This window comes from Pseudophryne corroboree, chromosome 1 (genome assembly GCF_028390025.1).
Source record: "Pseudophryne corroboree isolate aPseCor3 chromosome 1, aPseCor3.hap2, whole genome shotgun sequence".
Taxonomy (NCBI): Eukaryota; Metazoa; Chordata; class Amphibia; order Anura; family Myobatrachidae; genus Pseudophryne; species Pseudophryne corroboree.
In genome coordinates this window covers 821,457,524-821,478,843 of record NC_086444.1, presented here as the reverse complement: position 1 = coordinate 821,478,843, position 21,320 = coordinate 821,457,524, and the positions used below count along the sequence as shown (strand labels likewise).

Here is a 21,320-nt window from a genome sequence, read left to right as displayed (position 1 = left end):
CGATCCACTCTGCACGCAGGTGAGTCCGTTTCTTCTCCCCTTAGTCCCACGATGCAGTGAGCCTGTTGCCAGCAGGTCTCACTGAAAATAATAAACCTAAACTAAAACTTTCACAAAGAGCTCAGGAGAGCCCCTAGTGTGCACCCTTCTCGTCGGGCACAGAAATCTAACTGAGGCTTGGAGGAGGGTCATAGGGGGAGGAGCCAGTGCACACCAGGTGATCCTAAAGCTTTCTTTAGATGTGCCCAGACTCCTGCGGAGCCGCTATTCCCCATGGTCCTTACGGAGTTCCCAGCATCCACTAGGACGTCAGAGAAATACAGTTTCCAGTCAACACTGTATGGCTCACATGTATAAGGAAGCGTATTTCTCTCACAGAGATCCTGCAGTCTTCCCAGGCAGTCTGCACACACTAATCAGGCTAGCAGCCCTATAACCAACTTACACAGCTGAAACCCTGATTAGCCCTCTGTGAGGCCAAAGACCCGAACTGGGCCCAACGTCTGGAACTTGCCCTATCTTTCTTTCAGGGCCCTTATCCAGCTTTTCCAATAAACTGAAAAGGTTCTTAACTTCTGACAAAACAAAAATATTTTCCTAATACAGGTAAGACAAGAACCTGGGACAAACATACCTGCCCTCAAACACTATTCCAGTGTTCTTGTCACATATCCCCCTCCCCTGTCTCATTGAGTTTCCTACTCAAATAAATGATAGGGTGTTCGTCCCCATCTCTGGTTTGGGACAACACAGCCCCTATCCCTACCTCTGAGGCATCTGTCTGTACAACAAATTCTTTCGAGAAATCATGGTGTCATCAATACCGGTTGTGAACACAAAGCCACTTTTAATGTTTGGAACGCTTTTTCTGCATCAGGGTTCCATTTCACCATATTTGACTGCTTCCCTTTGGTAAGGTCTGACAACGGCACTGCTGTGGTCGCAAAATTGTGAATAAACCTTCTATAGTACCCAGTTATTCCCAAAAAAGCCCTTACCTGTTTTTTATTCATTGGATGAGGCCAGCTTTGAATAGCATCAATTTTATTCAATTGGGGCCTAATCAGACCTCTACCTATGGTGAAGCCCAAGTATTTGACCTCCTCCATTGCGAGGCAGCGCTTCTTTGGGTTAGCAGTTAACCCTACCTCTCTGATTGAGTCCAGTACTGCTTGCACTTTAACCAAATGGGACCCCCAGTCTGTACTGTGAATTACCACATCATCCAAATAGGCAGCTGCATATTTTCTATGGGGCCTCAAAATTTTATCCATCGCCCGTTGAAAGGTTGCTTGAGCCCCATGCAACCCAAAGGGTAACATCTTATACTGGTACAGCCCCTCCGGAACCGAAAAGGCTGTTTTTTCTTTTGCGCTATCAGTTAAAGGTATTTGCCAGTACCCTTTGGTCAGGTCCAACGTGGTGAGAAACCTGGCTGTTCCCAGCCTTTCTATAAGCTCATCCACACGGGGCATGGGGTATGCGTTAAATTTGGACACCTCATTTAACTTACAAAAGTCATTACAGAAGCGTATGCTACCGTCTGGCTTCGGGATGAGAACTATGGGACTGGACCACTCACTGTTAGATTCCTCTATGACTCCAAGTTCTAACATGGTTTTAACTTCTTTAGAAACAGCTTCTCGCTGAGCTTCAGGAATCCTATATGGCTTTAAATGGACCCTGGCCCCTGGTTCTGTGACAATGTCATGTTTTATTATGGTCGATCGGCCAGGCAGCTCTGAAAATATCTCCCTATTTTGGATGAGAAATTCTTTAACTTGATTGTTCTGATCAGCTGATAACGTCTCTGACACCTTTACTGCGGGAAGCAACCGAGGTGAAGACACCGAAGGGCAAGGCTCCGCTGACAGAGACAACCTATCTTTCCAGGGTTTGATTAAGTTAACATGGTAGATTTGTTCGGGTTCTCTCTTTCCCGGCTGGTATACTTTGTAATTATTGTTTTAGAAAGAAGGTAATCCAGTGCTCATGTACTTGCGTATTTAGATTGTCCTAAGGCTGCTACCTATTTTCAGAAGTGCCTCAAACTTCTATAGGGATATAATACAGTACAGAGTTAGGTGCGCCAAATGGACAAGTTCTAATTGTTTAAGAGGGATGATGTGGTGTAATGATACTCAGACTAAATGTTATAGCTAACAAAAAATATTTCTTTATTTAAACCAAAAAAATGGGGAAGTGAGGGGGATTTGGATACTGAAGGGAGAGGGAAGTGAAAGGGATATATACTTTATGTATATAAGGGATTATCCGTCAGTATCGGATTAGTAAAAATGTTTTTGTTGCTATGACTTTTTTGGAGGCACTCAGGTCGGTGGCGTCCCACCTCTGTAGTGCCTTGAATCTCGTTGTGCTGTCCAGAGCCTAATACAGGTATTTGTATTTTGTAAAAAATGTGGAATAAGTAGAAACAAAAATGGTGGGGGTCCCCCCGGAGGGTCGGTGCGGCAAGGGATCCTAGTGGTCGCTAATTTGTCAGGTAATGAGGGCTCCGGACATACCGTCCTCCCCTGGGCTCTGACAGTACGCGGTGTCGTTCTTCTGAGCGCACCGTGACTGTCTGTGCCGATTGGGGAAGCGGTCACCGTCTTGGAGAGGGAGAAAGACAACTGCTTCTAGCCCTGCTGGGCTATCTGCCGTGTCTTTTCCTCTCCTACAGAGTCCCTTACCTTGTCCTCGTAGCTCCGTCTCGTCCCCACTTGCCGGCGGCCTGCTCCGGTCTCCTTCGGCGGCGTTGTCCTCCTCTTGCTTCCGGGTTGTCCTGATCACGTGATCGGGTTGTGAGGTCACGACGTTCTTGATCCATGAAGCGGCGGCTCCCCCTCGTCCTTCTTTGCTCCTCTGTTTCTTAAGGCTCTGTTTGAGAGTTAAAGTCAATGGTTGTAGTAGGAAGTACACCACCAATTTCTACCTACTACAACCATTGACTTTAACTCTCAAACAGAGCCTCATTAGCAAGAGGAGGACAACGCCGCCGAAGGAGACCGGAGCAGGCCGCCGGCAAGTGGGGACGAGACGGAGCTACGAGGACAAGGTAAGGGACTCTGTAGGAGAGGAAAAGACACGGCAGATAGCCCAGCAGGGCTAGAAGCAGTTGTCTTTCTCCCTCTCCAAGACGGTGACCGCTTCCCCAATCGGCACAGACAGTCACGGTGCGCTCAGAAGAACGACACCGCGTACTGTCAGAGCCCAGGGGAGGACGGTATGTCCGGAGCCCTCATTACCTGACAAATTAGCGACCACTAGGATCCCTTGCCGCACCGACCCTCCGGGGGGACCCCCACCATTTTTGTTTCTACTTATTCCACATTTTTTACAAAATACAAATACCTGTATTAGGCTCTGGACAGCACAACGAGATTCAAGGCACTACAGAGGTGGGACGCCACCGACCTGAGTGCCTCCAAAAAAGTCATAGCAACAAAAACATTTTTACTAATCCGATACGGACGGATAATCCCTTATATACATAAAGTATATATCCCTTTCACTTCCCTCTCCCTTCAGTATCCAAATCCCCCTCACTTCCCCATTTTTTTGGTTTAAATAAAGAAACATTTTTTGTTAGCTATAACATTTAGTCTGAGTATCATTACACCACATCATCCCTCTTAAACAATTAGAACTTGTCCATTTGGCGCACCTAACTCTGTACTGTATTATACTTTGTAATTAACCTCATTCACTTTTTCCCTAATCTCAAATGAACCCTGCCATTTAGCTAGGAACTTACTTTCCACAGTGGGTACAAAAACAAGAACTCTATCTCTGGGAGCAAATTCCCGTATCTTGGCACTCCAGTTATATACCCTCTGTTGAGCACTTTGGGCCTGTTCCATGTGCTCTCTGACAATAGGTACCACGGCTGCAATCCTATCCTGCATTTGTGTTACATTTTCAATAACGCTTCTATAAGGAGTGGGCTGTCCTTCCCACGTCTCTTTGGCAATGTCCAACAGCCCTCTGGGGTGTCTACCATACAACAAATCAAATGGAGAAAACCCCGTAGAGGACTGAGGAACTTCTCTGATGGCCATTAACAAGTAGGGCAACAAACAATCCTAGTTTTTCCCATCTCTATCAACAACCTTTTTTAACATACTTTTTAATGTTTTATTAAACCTTTCCACCAACCCGTCAGTTTGGGGATGGTAGATGGACGTCCTGAGGTGAGTGACCTTAAATAATTTGCACAATTCTTTCATGATCCTTGACATAAATGGAGTACATTGGTCAGTAAAAATTTCTTTTGGTATTCCCACTCTACTAAAAACCTGCACCAGCTCCCTAGCTATCGCCTTGGTTGTGATAGTGCGTAAAGGGACAGCCTCAGGATATCGAGTGGCATGGTCCATAATTACCAGGATATACTGATGGCCCCGAGCAGACTTTAACAAGGGCCCCACGAGATCCATGGCTATTCTGTCAAATGGGACCTCTATAATAGGCATGGGAACTAGTGGGCTCCTGAAATGGGGTCTAGGGGCATGATACTGGCATTCAGGACAGGAAGAACAATATTCAGACACTTCTTTATAAACCCCTGGCCAGAAAAACCTTTGTAAAACTCATTCAGTGGTTTTTTCTGCCCCTAAATGTCCTGCTGTAACGTGACTATGAGCTAAATCCAGTACCGTTCTCCGATAAGGCTGGGGAACTACCAGCTGTTCCACCACATCCTCACCCTTTTTGACAATGTGTTACAAGAGCTCATTACAGATGGCCATGTGGGGATACGTAACCCTGTCACCTGGTACCACAGGTTCCCCATTAACAATCTTAACATTCTCTCTAGCCTTTATCAAGGTAGGATCCTTTAACTGTTCAGACGCAAACAGATCCTTTTTTACCTCCAGGTCAGGCACGCTTTCAGTTCTAACTACTATGTCTCTGTTCCCAGCAAGAGGGTCCTCACTGGGCTCCCCACCTGTCACTTCCCCAGCCAAACTAGCAAAAGGCAAAGGGTCAGAAAGTTCCGAAGACACACGTACATCCATAAAATCACCGGTATTATCAATTGGCTCTTTACTTCTCACATTTGTTGATAAACGTGATTCCCACAGTTTCCAAAAATGAGGAAAATCCCTCCCTATTATGGCCTCATGCACCAGGGTGGGGACCAGTCCTACTTTAACAATTGCTGACCCACAACAAGTTTCTATATTCACTTCAGCAGTGACATAATGATGGTTATCCCCATGTATGCAAGTTACCCCAATAGGTAATTGCTGGACCTTTAAGGGGTTCACTAACCCAGCTTTCACGAGGGTAACTAAACTTCCTGAATCTAGCAAGGCCTCTACCCGGTTACCCTCTAAGAACACATCACACATTTGTTTTTCCAGCTCAGGTGAAGGTACCACAGTACAGGCTAACCTAGCAAAGAAAGACATTCTGCGACATTCAAAGGCAGCATCACATTGCATGGGTTCTTGCGTGACTGGGCAATTGGCAACAACATGACCTGACATACCACACCTAAAACATTTAACCACACGATTATGAACCCGTTTGGGCAGCATAGACCGTTCTAGCCCCATTGACCTGTCTCCAGGGCCAGTGTTTACAGTCTCTCCAGCCTTGCGTTCTCTTAACCGCCCAGCAACGTTTTCCCACGGAACAGTCTTACCAGTCTTCACTGAAGAGCGCTGTCGAGGATCTATGGGTTGCTGGGTGGTCATCAGTAGTTCCTCTGCCGCCAAATACCTCTCTACCATGTCCACTAATTGGTCAGCAGTCTCCGGGTTTCCATGGCTCACCCACTTGCGCAGGACCACGGGCAAAGATCTCAAATAGCGGTCCATGATGACTCTTTCAACCATCTGGGGACCAGTTAATGTCTCTGGTTGTAACCATTTCTTTGTTAGCTGAATAAGGTCGTGCATCTGGGAGTGAGGAGGCTTCTCCATGGCGTACACCCAACGGTGCACCCGTTGTGCTCGTACTGACAGCGTGACTCCCAGGCGGGTCAGGATCTCAGTCTTTAGTTTATCATAGTCCCGAGTCTCAGCAGGGCTTAAATCAAAGTACGCTTTTTGGGGCTCACCTGACAGAAAAGGCGCCAGCAGACTGGCCCACTGTGCTTTCGGCCAGTTCTCACGCTCGGCAGTCCTTTCAAACGTGGTCAGGTAGGCTTCTACATCATCAGCCTCTGTCATTTTCTGCAGGAAGTGACTGGCTCGTATAGAACTAGAGCTGGTCGGAGCACTGACGGCCACATCTCCATCCGGGCTGCAAGGCTCTGCACCACTTCTGTTAAGGCCTCTCTATCCTGACGCTGTTGCCTGTAAAGTTCGTCAATAGCCACCTGTTGCTGTCTCCTATTTTCCTCCATTGCCACCTGCTGCTATCTGTTGGCCTCCTACTGTGCCGCTGTAGCTTGCAGCAAGGCTTTGAGCAGTTCCTCCATGTCGACAGATTTTTCAGGCGGCTTTGTAGCTGCTTTCACACAGGACATATATCAAATCCTCAGGGCGAGTCTCAGCAACTTCCCACTGGGCTGTATCTGCACAAACCACCATTTTCCGCAGGCCTCAAAGCTGCTGCTTTCACTTATGCGCAGAACGGCATGCTTACATTCTCCACCAAGTTGTAACACTAAGGGAACAAGGTGCCGTTTCGTGGGGTAAATGTTAGCAAGCAGCAGCTGAGGAATCACACAAGTCCAGTGTGTGGTGCAACTGGCCACGACCAGTTTTATTAAGCAGAAAACAAAACAAACATCAAAAGAAAATACCTTACCTGTCCGGCACTAACTAAACACAAGACGTTCCTAACGGTCTCTAAACAAAAAAACACAGAGTTTCCAGTCAACACTGTATGGCTCACATGTATAAGGAAGCGTATTTCTCTCACAGAGATCCTGCAGTCTTCCCAGGCAGTCTGCACACACTAATCAGGCTAGCAGCCCTATAACCCACTTACACAGCTGAAACCCTGATTAGCCCTCTGTGAGGCCAAAGACCCGAACTGAGCCCAACGTCTGGAACTTGCCCTATCTTTCTTTCAGGGCCCTTATCCAGCTTTTCCAATAAACTGAAAAGGTTCTGAACTTCTGACAAAATAAGAATTTACTTACCGATAATTCTATTTCTCGTAGTCCGTAGTGGATGCTGGGGACTCCGTCAGGACCATGGGGGTTTAGCGGCTCCGCAGGAGACAGGGCACAATAATAAAAGCTTTAGGATCAGGTGGTGTGCACTGGCTCCTCCCCCTATGACTCTCCTCCAAGCCTCAGTTAGGATACTGTGCCCGGACGAGCGAGCATAATAAGGAAGGATATTGAATCCCGGGTAAGACTCATACCAGCCACACCAATCACACCGTACAACCTGTGATCTGAACCCAGTTAACAGTATGATAACAACGAAGGAGCCTCTGAAAAGATGGCTCACAACAAGAATAACCCGATTTTTGTAACAATAACTATGTACAAGTATTGCAGACAATCCGCACTTGGGATGGGCGCCCAGCATCCACTACGGACTACGAGAAATAGAATTATCGGTAAGTAAATTCTTATTTTCTCTGACGTCCTAAGTGGATGCTGGGGACTCCGTCAGGACCATGGGGATTATACCACAGCTCCCAAACGGGCGGGAGAGTGCGGATGACTCTGCAGCACCGAATGAGAGAACTCCAGGTCCTCCTCAGTCAGGGTGTGCCCCTGACCAAGTAACAGCTCGGCAAAGTTGTAAAGCCGAGACCCCTCGGGCAGCCGCCCAAGATGAGCCCACTTCCTTGTGGAATGGGCTTTTACTGATTTTGGCTGTGGCAAGCCTGCCACAGAATGTGCAAGCTGAATTGTACTACAAATCCAGCGAGCAATCGTCTGCTTGGAAGCAGGAACACCCATCTTGTTGGGTGCATGCAGGCTAAACAGCGAGTCAGATTTTCTGACTCCAGTCGTCCTGGAAACATATATTTTCAGGGCCCTGACAACGTCAAGTAACTTGGAGTCCTCCAAGTCCCTAGTAGCCGCAGGTACCACAATAGGTTGGTTCATGTGAAAAACAGAAAACACCTTAAGGAGAAATTGAGGACGAGTCCTCAATTCTGCCCTGTCAGAATGAAAAATTAAGTAAGGGCTTTTATATGATAAAGCAGCCCATTCTGACACACGCCTGGCTGAAGCCAGGGCTAATAGAATCTTCACCTTCCATGTGAAATATTTTAATTCCACAGTGGTGAGTGGATCAAACCAATGTGACTTTTAGGAAACTCAAAACAACATTGAGATCCCAAGGTGCCACTGGGGGCACAAAAGGAGGCTGTATATGCAGTACCCCTTTTACAAACGTCTGAACTTCAGGCACTGAAGCCAGTTCTTTCTGGAAGAAATTCGACAGGGTCGAAATTTGAACCTTAATGGACCCTAATTTTAGGCCCATAGACAGTCCTGTTTTCAGGAAATGTAGGAAACGACCCAGTTGGAATTCCTCTGTAGGGACCTTCTTGGCCTCACACCACGCAACATATTTTCGCCAAATGCGGTGAAAATGTTTTTGCGGTTACATCCTTCCTGGCTTCGACCAGGGTAGGGATGACTTCATCTGGAATGCCCTTTCAGGATCCGGCGTTCAACTGCCATGCCGTCAAACGCAGTCGCGGTAAGTCTTGGAACAGACAAGGCCCCTGCTGGAGCAGGTCCTTTCTTAAAGGTAGAGGCCACGGTTCTTCCGTGAGCATCTCTTGAAGTTCCGGGTACCAAGTCCTTCTTGACCCATCCGGAACCACGAGTATCGTTCTTACTCATCTCCTTCTTATGATTCTCAGTACTTTTGGTATGAGATGCATAGGAGGGAACACATACCCTGACTGGTACACCCACAGTGTTACCAGAGCGTCCACCGCTATTGCCTGAGGGTCCCTTGACCTGGCGCAATATTTGTCTAGTTTTTTGTTCAGGCGGGACGCCATCATGTCCACCTTTGGTTTTCCCAACGGTTTACAATCATGTGGAAGACTTCCCGCTGAAGTCCCCACTCTCCCGGGTGGAGGTTATGCCTGCTGAGGAAGTCTGCTTCCCAGTTTTCCACTCCCGGAATTAACACTGCTGAGAGTGTTATCACATGATTTTTCGCCCAGCGAAGAATCCTTGCAGTTTCTGCCATTTCCCTCCTGCTTCATGTGCCGCCCTGTATGTTTACGTGGGCGACTGCCGTGATGTTGTCCCACTGGATCAATACCGGCTGACCTTGAAGCAGAGGTCTTGCTAAGCTTAGAGCCTTGTAAATTGCCCTTAGCTCCAGTATATTTATGTGGAGAGAAGTCTCCAGACTTGATCACACTCCCTGGAAATTTTTTCCTTGTGTGACTGCTCCCCAGCCACTCAGGCTGGCATCCGTGGTCACCAGGACCCAGTCCTGAATGTCGAATCTGCGGCCCTTTCATAGATGAGCACTCTGCAGCCACCGCAGAAGAAAACACCCTTGTCCTTGGAGACAGGGTTATCCGCTGATGCATCTGAAGATGCGATCCGGACCATTTTCCCAGCAGATTCCACTGAAAGGTTCTTGCGTGAAATCTACCGAATGGGATCGCTTTGTAAGAAACCACCATTTTTCACAGGACCCTTGTGCAATGATGCACTGATACTTTTCCTGGTTTTAGGAGGTTCCTGACTAGCTCGGATAACTCCCTGGCCTTCTTCTCCGGGAGAAAACATCCTTTTCTGGACTGTGTCCAGAATCATTCCTAGGAACATTAGACGTGTCGTCGGAAAAAGCTGCGATTTTGGAATATTTAGAATCCACTCGTGCTGTCGTAGAACTACTTGAGATAGTGCTACTTCGACAGCCAACTGTTCTCTGGACCTTGCCCTTATCAGGAAAGCGTCCATATTTCTTTTAGGAAGAGTCATCATTTCGGCCATTACCATGGTAAAGACCCGGGGTGCCGTGGACAATCCAAACGGCAGCTTCTGAACTGATAGTGACAGTTCTGTACCACGAACCTGAGATACCCTTGGTGAGAAGGGCAAAATTTGGACATGTAGGTAAGCGTCCCTGATATCCAGTGACACCATATCGTCCTGGTTCGCTATCACTGCTCTGAGTGACTCCATCTTGATTTGAACCCTTGTATGTAATTGTTCAAATCTTTTAGATCTCACCGAGCCGTTTGGCTTCAGTACCACAATATAGTGTGGAATAATACCCCTTCCCTTGTTGTAGGAGGGGTACTTTGATTATCACCTGCTGGGAATACAGCCTGTGAATTTTTTCCAATACTGCCTCACTGTCGGAGGGAGACGTTGGTAAAGCAGACTTCAGGAACTTGTGAGGGGAAGACGTCTCGAATTTCCAATGTACACCTGGGATACTACGTGTAGGATCCAGGAGTCCACTTGCGAGTGAGCCCACTGCGTGCTGAAACTCTTGAGATGACCCCCCACCGCACCTGAGTCCGCTTGTATGGCCCCAGCGTCATGCTGCGGACTTGGCAGAAGCTGTGGAGGACTTCTGTTCCTGGGAATGGGCTGCCTGCTGCAGTCTTATTCCCTTTCCTCTAACCCTGGGCAGATATGACTGGCCTTTTGCCCGCCTGCCTTTATGGGTACGAAAGGACTGAGACTGAAAAGACTGTGTCCTTTTCTGCTGAGATGTGACTTGGGGTAACAAAAGTGGATTTTCCAGCTGTTGCCATGGCCACCAGGTCCGATGGACCGCCCCTTTATACGGCAATACTTCCATGTGCCGTCTGGAATCTGCATCACCTGACCACTGTCGTGTCTATAAACATCGTCTGGCAGATATGGACATCACATCTACTCTTGATGCCAGAATGCAAATATCCTTCTGCGCATCTCGCATATATAGAAATGCATCCTTAAAATGCTCTATAGTCAATAAAATATTGTTCCTGTCAAGGGTATCAATATTTTCAGTCAGGAAATCCGACCAAGCCCCCCCAGCGCTGCACATCCAGGCTGAGGCGATTGCTGGTCGTAGTATAACACCAGTATGTGTGTATATACTTTTTAGGATATTTTTCAGCTTCCTATCAGCTGGCTCTTTGAGGGCGGCCGTATCTGGAGACGGTAACGCCACTTGTTTTTATAAGCGTGTGAGCGCCTTATCCACCCTAAGGTGTGTTTCCCAACTCGCCCTCACTTCTGGCGGGAAAGGGTATACCTCCAATAATTTTCTATCGGAGGAAACCCACGTATCATCACACACTTTAATTTATCTGATTCAGGAAAAACTACAAGTAGATTATTCCCACCCTACATAATACCCTTATTTGTGGTACTTGTAGTATCAGAAATATGTAACACCTCCTTCATTGCCCTTAACATGTAACGTGTGGCCCTAAAGGAAAATACGTTTGTTTCTTCACCGTCGACACTGAAGTCAGTGTCCGTGTCTGTGTCGACCAACTGAGGTAAATGGGCGTTTTTACAAGCCCCTGACGGTGTCTGAGACGCCTGGACAGGTACTAATTTGTTTGCCGGCCGTCTCATGTCGTCAACCGACCTTGCATCGTGTTGACATTATCACGTAATTCCTAAATAAGCCATCCATTCCGGTGTCGACTCCCTAGAGAGTGACATCACCAATACAGGCAATTTGCTCCGCCTCTTCACCAACATCGTCCTCCTACATGTCGACACACACGTACCGACACACAGCACACACACAGGGAATGCTCTGATAGAGGACAGGACCCCACTAGCCCTTTGGGGAGACAGAGGGAGAGTTTGCCAGCACACACCAAAAACGCTATAATTATACAGGGACAACCCCTTATACAAGTGTTTTCCCTTATAGCATTTTCACATATGTAATCATATCGCCAAATAAGTGCCCCCCCTCTCTGTTTTAACCCTGTTTCTGTAGTGCAGTGCAGGGGAGAGCCTGGGAGCCTTCCTCACAGCAGAGCTGAGCAGGAAAATGGCGCCGTGTGCCGAGGAGAATAGGCCCCGCCCCCTAAAACGGCGGGCTCTTCTCCCGGAGTTTGTGAGATCTGGCAGGGGTTAAATACATCCATATAGCCTCAAGGGCTATATGTGATGTATTTTAGCCATAAAAAAGGTATAATACATTGCTGCCCAGGGCGCCCCCCCCAGCGCCCTGCACCCTCAGTGACCGCTGGTGTGAAGTGTGCTGACAACAATGGCGCACAGCTGCAGTGCTGTGCGCTACCTTATGAAGACTGAAAGTCTTCTGCCGCCTGTTTCTGGACCTCTGGACCTCTTCAACTTCGGCATCTGCAAGGGGGGTCGGCGGCACGGCTCCGGGACGAACCCCAGGGTGAGACCTGTGTTCCGACTCCCTCTGGAGCTAATGGTGTCCAGTAGCCTAAGAAGCAAATCCATCCTGCACGCAGGTGAGTTTACTTCTCTCCCCTAAGTCCCTCGTAGCAGTGAGCCTGTTGCCAGCAGGACTCACTGAAAATAAAAAACCTAACTTAAACTTTTATTCTAAGCAGCTCAGGAGAGCCACCTAGATTGCACCCATCTCGGCCGGGCACAAAAATCTAACTGAGGCTTGGAGGAGAGTCATAGGGGGAGGAGCCAGTGCACACCACCTGATCCTAAAGCTTTTATTATTGTGCCCCGTCTCCTGCGGAGCCGCTAAACCCCCATGGTCCTGACGGAGTCCCCAGCATCCACTTAGGACATTAGAGAAAACAAAACATTTTCCTAATACAGGTAAGACAAGAACCTGGGACAAATATAACTGCCCTCAAACACTATTCCAGTGTTCTTGTCACAATATATATATATATATATATATATATATATATATATATATATATGAGATGCTGGGGATTGTTTACAGTTGACGGGCAACTTCCACTTGGGGGGAGTTATGTATTTCTCTATGTACATGGAAGTGGGGGGAGGTGTGCAAAACACCCGCTACGTATGTAGTTTTTGTATAAAATATTTAAATACAATTTTAAAAATACATTTTAAACTTCAGTAAATAAAAAAAACAAAACATTTTCTGACCTGTTTTGGGGGAAGGGGGGGGGGGGGGGGGAATTGTCAGTTAAGTGGTTAAGAAAGTGAAAACACTTGCTCACATTTAATATTATGCTATGCTGCAAATGGTAATAATGGCAGTTTTACATAATGTTTATAACTTGAAAATTTGAACCCACGTCTCCAAGATAGATGCTATTCAGGATATACTGGATGCTGTCATAATGAAATCATCTTACCTTGTGTAGCAATATAGGCATATTTTCTTTTATAGCCATCCATAAAACTGGCATTAACATAGTCCGTGGTCTATAAAAGTAAAAGGTTTAAGAAGTTTAATGCTACAAATAAGAATAAAGCCTTTCATTACAAACGTCTTAGTTATTTTGCATAACAACAAAACGTCCCCCTGCACATAGCATAGGGTAAAATTTGGGGATTTTACAAGAAAACCTTTTGAAATTGACTGCAAAACAAATCAGCCCAGGACTGCAACCAGTTCCAGTGTATGTATATATAACACCTGTCTAATGCAGGGCAGACACGGACAGATAAAATGTGTCAGACAGGTAACCAGACACTTGGCGCCGATATCTGTGCTCCTACCCTGGAGAGAGGCCATTTCCCTGTCCCTTCCCATGAGAAGGAACAAGGGAAACATGCGTTGGTTGGCCGCAGCAGGACATACAGATGTGTCCACATACATCTTTGCTATATCCCGCCATGTATGGCACAGTTTTGCATGTTATAGACTCAGAGATTTAGCCATGCCTTGAGATTTTTCTTAATTTGCTTCTTTAATATGTTACTTTATACATATTCTATTATGGCAAACAAAAATTTTAAAATCCATCCACTCGCTACTCGTGAAAAACAGCTAAGACGTGTTTTGCATGTTGTGCCAAATTTACCAAAATAGCAAAGATGTAAGTGGACACATCTACATTGCCTGATGTGGCAATATTGCATAGGATGGACATGCAATCCAGCATGCCTGATCAATCATTATTTTTCTGTCATTTGCACGTATAGACTGAACATTTATCGGGGTGATCTGCTAATATTGGGTGGCTCAGTCAGATAATTGTATAATTGTATGTCCAGCATTAGATACACTGCATCAAGAGCGTCATCAGGAACCATTTAAAACAGTCTCAAAGCAATGTTTGCCGGAAGAATTCTAAAAACGCAACAGTAGTTGAAATTGATAATGGAAGAGAGATCACTACGCTATAAAAAGCTATTTCAAAAAGAAAAATTATATTAAAACTCTGACACATGTATTGAGCTGCTGTAGTGGTACGGAGAACTGCTCAATGTGTGTAAATTAATGGTTATTAGCCAGAACAGTAGCCTTCAGTATAAGTTGTACATACAGTATACGAGAGAGACAATGTATTGTGGGAGTTTAGATAATTCAGATAAAGCAAAATCACTCAATTAGGCTTCTAATACAAATTGCGTCTCAAAACACAATACATGCAGATAGATTTTCTTGTCAGGTAGGTGTTTCGTTAATAGAGTGTAATAGCAATAGATACATAAGAAATACATTTCTGATCAGTGACAACCATAACATGGCTAATATAAGAGTAGGTTACTAATAAAACAAGGGAACCGATACAATTTTCTGCATCCGCCACTAGATGGTGCCCAGCAGCATCAATTCAACTGTTCTGCCGTTTGGGCGCCCAGCAGCTGCAGAGGACAAGTTTTTTTCTCGCAGCCTTCTGAGGTGAGAGGAAAAAAAAAATGTGTGTAAACTGGGCACTTTGGCCAGGTAGTTTAGATGGATTTAGCCATTTTAGACCGCTAAACCTTGTCTGTTTGGATGTGACATAGCAATGTACATAGGCGCCCAAACACAATTAAATTGCGACAGTAGTTTGGGCGCCTAAAAGTCCAGTTTAGACTGGATTTTTAAACACCCAAAACAATTGAATCGGCCCCAAAATGGGCAAACGCAAGTACTATTGTGAATGAATAGTATGTTATGCTTAACAAGCCAGATGACCAAGAAGCTGTACGAATGAAGTGTAAATATTACTCAACTGTAAAATGATCTGACAAGAGGCAAATATCAAACAATTAACGGGATATTAAAAATGCTTTATGATAAATGTGATTTTTTTTTTATGTCTTCTTGTACTTTGCAATCTAAGAACTGGATATTATAATTAGAAATCATAAATAAATTACAATGTATAGCAGTGTTTCCAAACTCCCTTCCTCATGGACTTCTTAAGTACATGTACTCCATAATCCATGCTGGAGCACAGGTATAGTCTTTACTCAATGACACATATTAAAAGATCCACATACTAATTACTTCACTTGTGATTCTGTGAGAACTGGAAAACATGCACTGTAAAGTTGCCCACACATCTAAAGATTATCTGTCCAACGAAAGTCTGATATGTATGGGAGAAATTTACAACTGGCCATTTGCTCCTAAACAATGGAAAACAGATGAAAATAGACGTTCAGACGGTATGCTGTTAAATTACCGGCTGTCAGAATCCCAGCAGTCAGGATATCGAAGCAGGAATCTCGACAGCCGGGGGAAAAGACGGCGGTCGGAATCCCGAGCCAAGCATGATATTCCCACTCAGGTGGTTGCCCAACCCCCCCCCCCCCCTCCCAAAGGGGGAATATAATAGTGTGGCGACCTAAGGTCGCCACTGGGCCAGAAGAGTGGCGAGCCTGCGGGGGGACATGTTGCGCTTACTGCAGGTATTCTGGCTGTCGGGTTCCCTGTGTCGGTCACCTGACTGCCGGGATCTCATATCGATCCCATTCAGACAAATTAGTTACATCTGTTTGATATAACCAACTTGTCTAAACTAGTCTTTTTTTAAAGGCAATCTAGTTTATTGGCAGTGCAAGAGGACTTTAATTTGGCTGCTAGGTCAAACTATTTCCTCCTTCATAGAGCTACAGGTGCATCCTTATACATCTAGTGTTCATACACCATGCAGCGCAAGATGACTGGTGGAGTGAGCATCAGGTCCCGTTCAACTCTGCCAGCTTTGGGTGTCTTTATTTGCTGAAAATGCATCTTAGTCACAACAATGTGACTAGAACGTATCAGGAGACTGTGCTGATTAATTTGATATGCGACACTTCCATATCTGTGTGTGTGACCGAGTCTGTATATGGAGCACAACGGAACTCATATTTTGTAGCACTTTGTATATAGATTCAAATACTCAGTCACACACAATATAGAAGTGTCATATATCAAATTAATCAGAACAGTCCCCGGTGCTAAATAGTCACATTGCATTGCAACTAAAAATAGGATTTTAATTACCTACCAGTATATACTTTTCTCGTAGTTTGTAGAGGATACTGGGGTCCACATTAGTACCATGGGGTATAGACTGGTCCACTAGGAGACTTGGGCACGAAATCAATAGTGTGCACTGGCTCCTCCCTCTATGCCCCTCCTACCAGACTCAGTCTAGAAACTGTGCCCGAGGAGACAGACATGCCGTGAGAGAAGGATAGTGGTGAGATTCCGAACCAACACACACAAGAGGAAAGCCATGCTAACCAAACATGAAACCGGAACAGCAACAGATGAACCAACAGTACTTAACCAGGTAACTGTGCAGAAACGAAGCACCGGGCGGGCGCCCAGTATCCTCTACGGACTACGAGAAAAGGATTTACCAGTAGGTAATTAAAATCCTATTTTCTCTTACGTCCTAGAGGATACTGGGGTCCACATTAGTACCATGGGGATGTACCAAAGCTCCCAAACCGGGTGGGAGAGTGCTGAGGGTCCTGTAGAACTGAATGACCAAACTGAAGGTCCTCAAAGGCCAAAGTATCGAACTTGTAGAACTTAGCAAACGTGTTCGAACCAGACCAAGTAGCTGCTCGGCAGAGCTGTAAGGCTGAGACACCACGGGCAGCCGCCCAGGAAGAACCCACCGACCTAGTAGAGTGGGCATGTATAGATCTAGGAACTGGCAAACCTGCCGTAGAGTAAGCATGCTGGATAGTAAGCTTGATCCAGTGAGCAATAGACTGCTTGGAAGCAAAACACCCAATTTTTTTTTATTTTTATAAATTCTTTATTTTTCAATACACAAAAGAAAAAACAAAAGCACAAATAGTTTGGATATCTCAGATACAAGACAATACATCCCAAATGGTTAACAAAGTTTCTGTGTATTTCACAAAAACAGAAAATAACAACAATACGGAATTAAAGAATAAGAGGTGGGGGGGGGGGGGGGGGGGAGGATGGGTAAGACGAGAGTTGGGGTACAGGTAAGTCGGTTCGAAACCTGGAGCATTGGTCCAGGTGTGTGAGAGATACTCAGGGGGCTGTCATTAAGCATAGCTTGTTGGGGTCAGCGCGGTATGTTCTTGCGTGGTCTTAAAGTCAAGCCACGGATACCAGGTCGATATATATGTGGAATGTTTTTCTAGAGCAGTGTACATGTCCTAAATATGCATGTAAAAGTCCACTCTTTGACACCATACCCAAATCGTAGGTGCTGCTGTTGAACGCCAGTGTACTGGGACTACCACTCTCGCTGCGCTACTTAAATGGTGCACTAGGGATTTTTTATATCTGGACATAGGAATATCGGAGTGTGACAGCAGCCAGAAGTCAGGACCTTTTCGTACATCACACCCAACAATTTTGGATGTCATTTTTATAATTTCGTGCCAGAACGGGGTTATGAGGGAGCAGTCCCACCATATATGTATTAGTGTGCCTCTGTCTTTTCCACATCTCCAACACAAAGATGAGACAGACAGATAACGTTTATGGAGTAAAGTGGGGCATCTATACCACCTCGTTAATAGCTTGTACTGAGTTTCACTGACTACCAGGACAGTGGAACAGTGCGTTATCATAGTACATTGTTTCTTTCAGTCTATAAGTATCCCCCTATGGATAAGGTCAGAGTCCCAAGCCCTGCAGAAAGAGGGGAAATCAGGAAATGTGCCAGCCAGAACAATTTGATAGACCTTAGAGAGTACGTGCGTAGGGGCCGAAAACCTGTATGCATAGTTTCTCAAAAGGGGTAAGTTCCCTGTTGAGATTCAGGTCCTTTCCCTGTGATTGGACAAAATGGTGGAGTTGTAAATAGAACCAGAAGTCCTTGGGGGGTGACCTAATTGCTTTCCAGATACCTAGAATAGGGCCTACTGAGGGGTAGGACACCCAATTTTATTGGGATCGGAGTACAAACAGCGAGTCTGATTTTCTGTGACGAGCTGTCCGTTTGACATAGATTTTCAAAGCCTGTACAACATCCAGGGACTTTGAAGTGGAAGAGGTGTCAGTAAGTACCGGAACCACAATAGGCTGGTTGATATGAAACGCAGACACCACCTTTGGAAGAAATTGCTGACGAGTTCTGAGTTCAGCTCTATCTTCATGAAAAATCAAATAGGGGCTCTTGTGAGACAACGCCCCCAATTCCGACACACGTCTTGACGAAGCCAAGGCCTACAATATAACGGTCTTCCACGTAAGAAACTTTACATCAACCTTCTGTAAAGGCTCAAACCATTCAGATTGTAGAAACTGCAACACCACGAGATCCCAAGGGGCACAAAGGGCGGCTGGATGTGTAGAACCCCTTTCAAGAATGTCTGAACCTCAGGGAGGGACGCCAACTGTCTTTGGAAGAAAATATACAAGGCCGAGATCTGGACCTTTAAGGAACCCAGGCGTAGGCCCACATCCACTCATGACAGCAGAAAAAGCAGAACACGACCCAGCTGAAATTCCACCATAGGGAATTTCTTGTTTTCATACCAAGACACATATGTCCTCCAAAACCGGTGGTGATGTTTAGACGTTACCCCTTTTCTGGCTTGGATCAGGGTAGGAATTACCCTGCCCGGAATGCCTTTTCGGGCTAAAATTTGACACTCAACCACCATGCCGTCAAACGTAGCCGCAGTAAGTCTTGATAGACGAACGGCCCCTGTTGCAGAAGATCCTCTTGAAGAGGTAGAGGCCACGGATCCTCCAGCAGCATGTCCAGGAGATCTGCGTATCATGCCCTTCTTGGCCAATCCGAAGCAATGAGAATTGCTTAAACCTTTTCTCTTTTTATTCTTTTGAGAATTCTTGGGATCAGTGGAAGTGGTGGAAACACATACACCAACTGGTAAACCCATGGAGTCACTAGAGTGTCCACCGCCACTGCCTGTGGGTCTCTCGACCTGGACCAATACCACCTGAGTTTCTTGTTGAGATGAGAGGCCATCATGTCGATTTGTGGAATTCCCCACCGACGTGTCATGCACCCGAACACCTCCGGGTGAAGGCCCCACTCTCCTGGGTGGAGGTCATGTCTGCTGTGGAAGTCTGCTTCCCAGCTGTCTACTCCCGGAATGAATACCGCCGACAACGCCACAGTGTGTCTTTCTGCCCAGAGGAGAATCCACGTTATCTCTGACATTGCTGCTCTGCTCTTCGTTTCGCCCTGTCGGTTTATGTACGTTACTGCCGTCACATTGTCCAACTGAACCTGGATTGCCTGATCTTGAAGAAGATGGTGTGAATGCCAAATTGTTTCCTCACAAATATTTAAAATGCCCACTCTAATATATACTGCAGACGCCAGGCGCATCTTATTACCATATACGATAGAAGTGCGCTGTACATCGCAAAACACTGCATCCCATAAGAGAAAACAATACACCCACACATTATCTGAGTTCCAAAGCTCATTGATGTATATATTTGTTATTAAAAGGATATGGATTCAATATATTACAAAGTACAGTATACACATAATTACATGATTACAACTCACACAGTAAGCAGTTAAAACATACAGTTACAGTCACATATAGTTACAGGCCAGCGATACAATTACCATATCTTTCTCATATAAATTTGTCCCTCCATATGACTCTCTCTCTCTCTGTAAAATCATGCAAGAACTCCATCATTGTCTGGGACCGATCAGTAACTGACCTCCTGTGTGATCAGCAATGTGTTATCTAGTTTTGGGGGGAGGGGACTTTCTCATCCATGATGAGTCACTGGTTTGTGTATATGCTAAACAGGTTCAGCATTGAAGACATCCAAAGGGGCTGGCCTGAGCTTCCTGTCCACTACCTGTTTGGATTATCTATTGTTCTAATAAAAGGGATTTTAGCTTTTATACATTTAATCATAATTCCTTGTTGCAATGTCCTACAACTTAATAACCAGTATCAAATGAATCTACACATTAATCTGGTTGCTTTAATACCAAATATGACAGGTGTATCTGGTTTCGTTCAAATAATACACATGCATGACATTACTTCATTATATAATTTTAAATCATCATGATGTCTGGCGCTTGATATTATAGTTATGTACTGTATGAAATAAGTGTCGAATCCATCTCTTTGGCATGTCCGTGTAAATGCGTGTGTTACCATATATTGCTGTGCTTGCTGCGTGTATTTGCAAGTATAGCGACTCATGTGTGTGTAGTTTGTATGTTCTTTTTATGTAATATTTTTGACCGACAATGGGTTGCCTGCAGAAGGGCGTTGTGTATGGCCCTTAGTTCCAGAATGTTGATTGGAAGAATCGTTTCCTGATTTGACCATTTTCCTTGGAAGCGTGCCCCTTGGATGACTGCTCCCCAACCTCTGAGGCTTGCGTCTGTGGTTAGCAGAATCTAATTTTGAATCCCGAACCTTCGGCCCTCAGTCAGGTGAGAAGTCTGGAGCCACCCCAGAAGAGAAACCATGGCTTTTGGCGACATACGAATCCTATGGTTCATGTGTAAATGCTATTCAGTCCATTTGTCCAACAGGTCCAGCTGGAAGGTTCTTGCGTGAAACCTTCCGTACTGCAGTGCCTCGTAAGTGGCTACCATCTTTCCCAGAAGGCGAATGCAGAGATGCACCGCCATCCGGGTTTGTTTTAGAACATCTTGCACCATTGACTGGATCACCACTGCCTTTTCCAATGGAAGGAACACCATCTGTGCCTCCGTATCCAGTATCATCCCCAGGAAAGGAAGCCTCAGAGTTGGTTCCAGGTGAGATTTTGGCAAGTTCAGAATCCACCCGTGATCCCGGAGTAGTCGACTTGAGAGGGCAATGTCGTCCAATAACCGCTCCCTGGATGTTGCCTTTATCAGCAGATCGTCCAGGCATGGAATAATGTTCACTCCCCGTTTGCGGAGGAGAAACATCATCTCCGTCATTACCTTGGTGAACACCCTCGGAGCCGTGGAAAGGCCAAAGGGCAGAGCCTGGAACTGGTAGTGACAGTCCTGTAAGGCAAACCTGAGAGAAGCCTGATGAGGCGGCCAGATCGGGATATGTAGGTATGCATCCTTGATATCCAGAGACACCAAGAATTCCCCTTCCTCCA

General features: G+C 45.8%; 1 pseudogene; it reads right to left on the bottom strand.

The window, feature by feature from the left end:
• Window positions 1-21,320, bottom strand: part of LOC134911291 (tyrosine-protein phosphatase non-receptor type 9-like) — a 298,012-nt pseudogene that overhangs the window by 67,020 nt on the left and 209,672 nt on the right.